This window comes from Bombus huntii, chromosome 6 (genome assembly GCF_024542735.1).
Source record: "Bombus huntii isolate Logan2020A chromosome 6, iyBomHunt1.1, whole genome shotgun sequence".
In the NCBI taxonomy this organism is placed as follows: Eukaryota; Metazoa; Arthropoda; class Insecta; order Hymenoptera; family Apidae; genus Bombus; species Bombus huntii.
This window is the reverse complement of record NC_066243.1, coordinates 17384840-17392955: the sequence shown is the minus strand read 5'-3', so window position 1 is coordinate 17392955 and position 8116 is coordinate 17384840. Positions and strand designations below refer to the sequence as shown.

The window sequence follows — 8116 nt, the reverse complement described above, 5'->3', positions numbered from 1 at the left end:
TATATCATATAATACAAATATTAAGAGTTTCTGTGATTTTACCACAATTATTATTTTGCCACGTAAATAAATAGAATTAACTGTCGTTCAATTATTTGCAATAGACGATAAATTTAGTCGCGATAGTGTCGTACAGAGAATATATCATATCCTTGGCACCAAAGGACGAGCAACAGTAGCCAGTTGTACACCACGAAGAATCAAAAAACGAGTCACGGCAAGCCATTCATCGTCATCATTGTCAGCAGCTTTTCTTGGTTTTAGCCTCGCAACATTTGCAACGTGACGAGAAGTCGTGGAGATCTTTACTCGATCGTATCTTCTTCTCTTCGTTTTTATTTCCTTCCGTTTCTATCGGTTTTCTCAAATCTTACAAAGACGTTCGATCTTAACTTCCTGTCAAAAAGTAGACATTTCTTTCGTTACTATATCAATGTTTCATAGTATACAGGATTGATGATCTGTGTAAAGTTCAAAATTGCATACTAATCGATGTTTAGGTGACTCAAACGAGCCCAGTTTACCGCATTACTTATCTATTACCATAAACACAATTGGAGAAGCAGCTTGACCTTGGCACGACACGGTTCGTAAACGAAAGAAAGCTGCGTGCCTTCTTTTGTCGCTGCTTCTCCGGCTCATCCCTACTTGGAAATGCGAGAAGCTTGCAAGCTACCCTCGAACGCACCACGGGTGGCGTGGTTAATTCGGTATATTCTAACCAGGACCACGAGGAATCTCGAAGATGTGCTGTAATCGTCCGCAACAACCCCGGAACCGACGCGACAAGTGGCTGCGGGTGTGAGTTTTACGAGCGTTTAACGGCCGATTTATCGGTCGTTGAAACGAAAAGAGAGACAGGGCCTAGACACGGAACTGTGTATTGTCTGTCGCATGGCGTTCTCGTCCGTTTGCTTATCCTTCGAATAGGACGAGCCACGTGACACAGACGGTAGCTAGAAACGTTCGATCCACGGGACGATTTATCGCTTCCGATTTTAAAGTGGACACCGGAGCCCGTTATTCATTCGTCACGCGTCTGCTTGTTTCCCCGAAGGTGCACAGTGCACAGTCTCCGCAGGCGACAAGGATATTTTCTTATTGGCGTCTCGTGCGAGTCTCGCAGAAGGGAGGTCAACATCCGCCTCATACGTTCCCTGGGATTCCTATCGATCTTAGTCATCTTCTACGATAGAGCTCTGTAAAAATATCAGAGAGAGACAAAGAAATCGATAGAGTTTCATCACGTTTCGTTTTACGGCGTCGTTCGGGTTAGATGAGACGAAGCTAGGTTCGAGGAATTTGCAATTGTTTTACCACGAGAACTTATTGTTTAGTCGACTCGAAATGATATTTCAATTTTTTAAGTCTTCATTGGCACGCTACTCTGCTTCGAGTCAGACACTCGAATTTAAAGGCTACTGTTTCTCGTGTTTCACTTCTTTTTTTCAAAATTGTCTATTCCTTCTTTATATTGTTTTATCCTTTTTAGACAGTTTAATTTCTCTAAAAAATTTCTTTCTCATTACGGACATTTTAACAAGCGTCATCTCGACGCTATTTCAAATATCCGTTATTCGAGTTCAAATAGTCTCAAGTTAATTAACTCCACTTGTACAAATATAAATTTGAAATCAAATAACTAATTCACCGGTTTAAATAATATTTATCTCGTGATATTATCCGTTCATCGTATCCTTGATTTTGATCAAGTAGGAAGATAAGTTTCTCACGATCTTCCGACTACAGCATATGGAAAATACCTTAGATTACATTTACTGATAGAAAATTCCTGTCTATTCGATCCATTAAAATATACGACGCTACTTAAACCTCGCTTATTTTTCGAACCATCCATTAAGAAACACGGTTTATTAAAATTCCAGGATTCCTTCAACCTCTGGTATCCGCGTTTTAAATTATCTCCACATCTGTACTTCCTTCGACGTCGCTACAAGAACTTCATTCTCCATTGCTCGTAGTCAGAAATCAAGCAGAACACGGCAAAATCCATCACGTGTACGTCGGTCGGAGGCTGGCGAAATGGATCGAAGAGAATTTGAAATTCCATTTGGTTGAGTCGGGTGCGTCTGTGTAATGCGCATCGCATGGTACACGAAAATGCTTCCGACTATGTTGACGAATGACGAATTATCGATAGATCCGTGCGTTAAATTTTGTTGGGATACACCGAAATAAATACAGTGAGAATTGAGATGCGACCAAAATCATATACAGTCAGTAGATATTTATCCAATATATTAAGTCCATAATTAAATTAATTAATACGAATAAAGAACGTAAATTTCAACGCTGAAATGTTAAAAGGATTAAAATATCTGTTCTTAACGATGCTCCAAAAATTTCCACAGATTTTACGAACTGCCAGCTATTTAGCAGAGACAAACGTGGAACTTGAGCGACGCAGGTATATTTCTTGCATCAGTTTAAATATAGCGCTGTATTTGATCTCGATCGTAGCGATTAAGAGATAAAGAATTGACGATAATGAAGAAAACGTTCCTTAATCGCAACTCTGGCACTGGATTGTTTAATATACAAATAATTAAAAATCTAATAAATTGCAATCAGTAATAGAGAACGTGATGGATGTAGTGCATTTTCACGAATTCTCCGTGGATAATCGGTGGCTAGGACGATACAATATGTGAATTAAGACGCAATCATCGTGGCAGTCGTAAAACAGCGTGTCAAGTGGTAATTTTATAATATTCTAACGGAACGTGGGAGAGCAAACGTGTCGATGTTTACCGTGACGACGAAAGGCGACACTACCGTTAAAAACACGTTGTGCCTCCTAATGGTTACTGAAACCCCGACCCCTTTTCGCCGCCACTAGAACGTCCAGCAATTTCTTATAATGACCTCTGCAAATTGAAATCCTGTAAAATCGGATTTTCGCCGTCGACCAAAACGAACGTCGAGAGTTATTAATCTTTTCGTTCTGCCGAGTTCTTATGTGATTATCGACCAGTTATTGTGTAGTTACTCGTTGTATGCTATGGCCAACGTTTCTGGAAAAATAGTCGTTTGAATGGATTTTCAGCAGGACGTTAACGAGACTTTTTTTCGGTGCCTTTTATCACTCACCTTTCGCGTTAGATGTTTAGAAGCGAATGGACAAACGTTTAGCAAAGTTCGGCAGATAGTTGGTATTCGCGGTATTTTGAAGATGCCTAGCGTCTGTTGACTTTTGTTATCCTTTTCAAATTACCATAAATGAAAATTACAGGAAAAGACATGGGTACGCTTTTGTTGATTTTTTATTTTAATGTCACTTTACAACAAAAAGGAGTATGTTAACGTAGAAATAGAAAGAGCCGCTATTGGCTATTTTTAATTTATTAAATTACAATATTGTCCGTACGTGAAAGTAAGGCTTTCTTATCTATTTTACGATCGTGTCATAAATCTTGCGCTTTATTTGTATCTTTTGTGGTTCGTTTAATGCGAAAAGATCTCATAGTCAAATGACGCTATAAAGGGATTAGTTATTAAATCGTCATTTCACATGCAAACGAATGGTAATTACTTGTGAACAAATACTGCCGGATGCTAATTACAGACGATTGTTTGCCGTATTCCGAAATACGCTGCGAGCCTGGTGATTTCGAGCTTAGTAATGCACATACATTAAAGAAACCGTTTGTGTACCCTCGTGTGGAATTACAATCACTGCTGTATCAGTAATGCGTCCAATTTTTGTTTCAACGTATATACCATCTAATCGTGTTCTCCCTTACAAATAATCGATCAAAATTGCACCTAATAATTTCCGTGTTCGTTATCGTAAAAGATACGTTATATCGTTCCAAGTGATAAAAACGTATCGTGTCAGAGGATAAACTCAATTAACGATGATTTAATTAATATTATCGTAACGTAATTAACTGTGAAACGCTAAGGGGATGATATATTTATCGATCCAAATACGTGGTTTACATCGGTATGACTTTCAGCCCGTCGATTAAAAAGCTTTCGTATATTTTTAGCTAGTAGCACGATATTCGTAAACCAAATGTTTCGCAATGACAAAGGGACTGTGACAAAACGCTAACTCCTCCTCCCCGACTTGCTCGAAAGAAAAATAGAAATTCCTGCCCACTACAAGCGACCAGCCCACGCAGAATGTGAAACGATACACGTGAGTTCAGCATCCGACAAGAATCTCACGGCGCGGCATTGTCAGACGCTCGTAATCGACAATGAGCTTCGAAGGGTCGTAAAATTGCTTCTATGTGTCAGTGGATCAGCAGTGCTGAGGCTGGGCCTGCGTTGACAACGGAGGATGACGTAAACGCGCGTTGATATGTCGCGTAATAGCCGATCAGATAATTTTCATCGCTTCCATCGAACTTGTCAAGTCGGTTGTCCAGGCTGCGCGTGGGACAGGCGTGCACGGTGGGTCGGTGGGTCGGCCATTGATATGAAGACGTAATTGGACCGGTTGACAGTTTCCGAGCATTCATTTGACGTGTGACATGATTCAGAAGCGTTCAGCCGTTGTCACTTCTTCAATTGCCTCCTCCGTCGCAGACAATCATCGTCCTGCGCGGCCTCGCGAGAATCGCGTCGCAACCAGGCCTCCTCTCTGTCCCGGCCATCGCGATTTCCTTTCTTATCTGTTCGGTATGATGCGTGTAACCGGACTCTGACCAAGCCGCATGCGAATGCACCGGCCTCTCCAAGCGGAAACTCCACAGATAGCCGTTCGTTTTGATGGACAGTCATTAGACAGGGTTGCAATTATGTACACAGGGATGGCCAGCAACGTCTGCTTTGAAATGGGAATTTCTCGAGTTATACAGCGACTACCATGTTTACGGTATCGCGTGACAATTTGCATTTTCCAGTTTTATTTAGCTTCGCGATTACGGAAATCCGTACTTTTCGTGTTACGGAGTGACAACTATATTCACGGTGCAATTCGAAATTTTATTTAACTTTGCAATTATCGAAGGTGGAATTTTTCGAATCGTGCACTGGCAACGTTAATCGTGAAAACCTTTTTTTATCTTCATTTACCCTCGCAACGTTCTATGATTTGACAAGTACGTTTCTATTACCACGTAACGTGATAATTTGCAATTTGGCATTTTAGATACCTTTCAGTCATCGAAGTGTGAATTTCTTGTGCCACGAATTGACAATATACACCCTCTGTTGGGTATCAATTATTTCTTAACACTATCCGTCATAAGCGAAGTGCTGCTCGCATAATTTTACATCTAGAAGAAATATACTTTACCACTTCGCGATATACCTGATATAGCTGCGCCAAGTAGAGACAAGTAAATATAGGAAGCGTTAAGCTAAATTTCCTTAACTATTAAAACTTCATTAGTGCAAAGCGATGTATCTTTATTATACTTTGAAAAATATCAGATATGTTGTTCCGCTCGAGCTTCTAGTAACTTTAAATCGATTCACTTTACAGGTCGTTTTACGTTCATCGAAGGCTTACTATTTGGTTTCTTTACGAACGTAAAGGATGTGATCTTATATCAGTAGATAAATCTCGTATAACGATAATTCCAACGTAACGATTTTATCGCGATAATAACAATATTTGACGATCGGTTTACCATAGCCTGCAATCGGTTTATGTCGGATATAAAACTGTAGCATACACTTTACGATCACGTATGCGTCTTTTAGATGCAAATATTTGCCGTTATCACTTTCCGTTCCACTACGACATACATAACTAAAAGCGAATTACAAGGCAAGTAAAACATCGTTCTTGCATCGAATATTAAAAAACGAGCAATTTCCTCTACAAAGTCGCATTAAAATGTCGAACAAATCACCGGCTCGAGACTTCTAATCAATTAATAATTCTCGGTTCGTCGTGGAAACAAGATAGAGCTTAATGTTTGTAACCGGATTGAATCGTTCGCGAAGGAACCGACCACCGGTAACACGCGATCTGCGAAGCAAACCGAAAGAGTATTCTGGCATAATATCCCTCCCTGAAGCAGAACCCTTAATAACATGGTTGCGGTACAAGTCGGATCCAAGGGCAAGATACGAGAAGGTAAAAAGTTAATCGTAGCAGAGAAGAGAATCGAAGCAGCTTGTACAGGAACGAAAACGAGATAGAGGGAGAAAGAGAGAAAGCTTCCGTCGAGACAGTGATTATGTTAATCGTTACGCCAGGTTCCAGGTATTGATAACGGTATATTGCGACGGCAGCTTGAGATCCGTGCACCTTGCAGCAGATTATACCTGGCTAACTCGATGGTAAATAGAAACCTTACGCGATAACGAGCGCAGCGTTTCGTCTCGGAGGCTTCATCAGGTGAATTATCAACGCGGCTTGGTATTCGGCGAGGCCTGGACGTCCGTCCGTCTCTCTTCCACGATGTCGTGGAACCTGTTTATCGAAGCGTTTAGTTGGAAGCGGTAATTCTTGCCGAGTATTAATTGTAATTATACCCCTGGCGCTAATTGCACGTTATTAGATAGCGGAGTGGCTGGCAAACAAACGCCACATTGGTTGCCTGTTCGTCCTCGTCCCTGTCTGCCGCCTGGTTTGACATGTTAACTCAAGACATCAGGCTCGTTGCACGAACCAGTCCACGTTCGCTCGACTTCGCGCGGTATTTCTTCAACCGTTTAGTAGAGTACCATGGTAATTTAATGTTTGACCAGGCTGGTTACAACATTCCATTAGAGCGAATTAGTTGGGTTGTAAATTATATTTTCCCAAGTGTATGGATTTCTTTTATAAACTGATAATCCTATTTTTAGATAAGAGAGAGTTTGAAGTACACGAACGAGTTCGACGTTGTCGAATTTCTTCTCCCCTTCTTTTTTCTTTTTTTAAATAAGAAAAGGATCGAACCGTCCGATCGCGATACACGTTTCTTGATCAGTTTTAGGGGACTGACCTGTGTTTCCCTTTCGTTCTTCGTATCTCGGAAAGAGGCGTTAAACGCGGTGCAGATGTTCGACAGAGTATTCTACATTTTCACGTACATACGCTTGTGCGCGCGAATGTCATTGTATTCGAATAAATTCGGACGACACTTTGCGAGTAAAAAAATGTTTTTACAAACGAGGAAATAAAATCTTCAAATTTTCTCTACGACCAAAACGATCTTTCACGATACGCGCGTCCCTTACAGACTTTTTCTACATTTCCGATCAAGGTATTCGATTCCATCGAACAGGTCCGTGCATCTGCAACCAAATCTTTCATCGGTTCCAGTTCGTGGTAACGCCGCTGGGAAGCATCAGAATTTTTATATTTCAAATATATATTCACGAGCAGTGTGTGGACCAATGAAGGGTCGTACCTTATCAGCTCGGACGGGTCATTCGAGCGAGAGAACATCGAAATATTGCGCATCGAGTCGTGCACGAGCCCGACCACGCCATCGGCGTAGAATATAACGAATCTCCCGTCGACCGCCCCGTGGAAATTACATTTTAGGTTTTGAAATTCAATGGCGTTTCGAGTTTACCGATATGGTTCTCTCTCGACACGTCAACGATACGTATCGCGTAATTGCGCTCTGCTCGTATCCGTTTTCGCTAAAACCAACTGTTATTGGATTTTTCGATTGATTCCAGGTCGGTTGCCCGCTGGATATCTCGCGGATGACTCGTGTAATTTCGTCGATTCCCGTTATCATAATCAACGACCTATCTATCACGCGATTTCGCTTTACACAGGATTAAGTTGTTACGCAGAACAGCCAAATATAACAACGTTGAATTATTTTCATATACGTGATTCTTAGCTAAAAAATTAAATAACTAGGACGAGCTACGGTCGAGAATACGTCGAAGATAGTCTGATTATTATTTCTGCGTTATTCGTTTAATATCGTTTAAATTATTCGTATTACTCGAAATACCATTATCTCGTATTCGCAATTTGATTATTTTACGCGGAACATCAATTATCGATTGTTAATATATTCCGCCGTTAGTAAATTAACATAGGGAATAATGGCGATATGAAAATATAAAATACGTAACACCGATAAATAAATGAAGCAAGGATTCGCGTAGGGGATGAAACGTTAAGGTCGTTAATACCAGTCTTCGCGGCACAAGGAGACGAACGCACGATCGACGAGCAGCC

General features: G+C 40.9%; 1 protein-coding gene across 2 annotated transcripts in view; it reads left to right on the top strand.

Annotated features, from left to right (window-relative positions):
- Positions 1 to 8116, top strand: part of LOC126866795 (frizzled-2-like) — a 128152-nt gene that overhangs the window by 7375 nt on the left and 112661 nt on the right. The gene's annotated exons all lie outside the window — the stretch shown is intronic.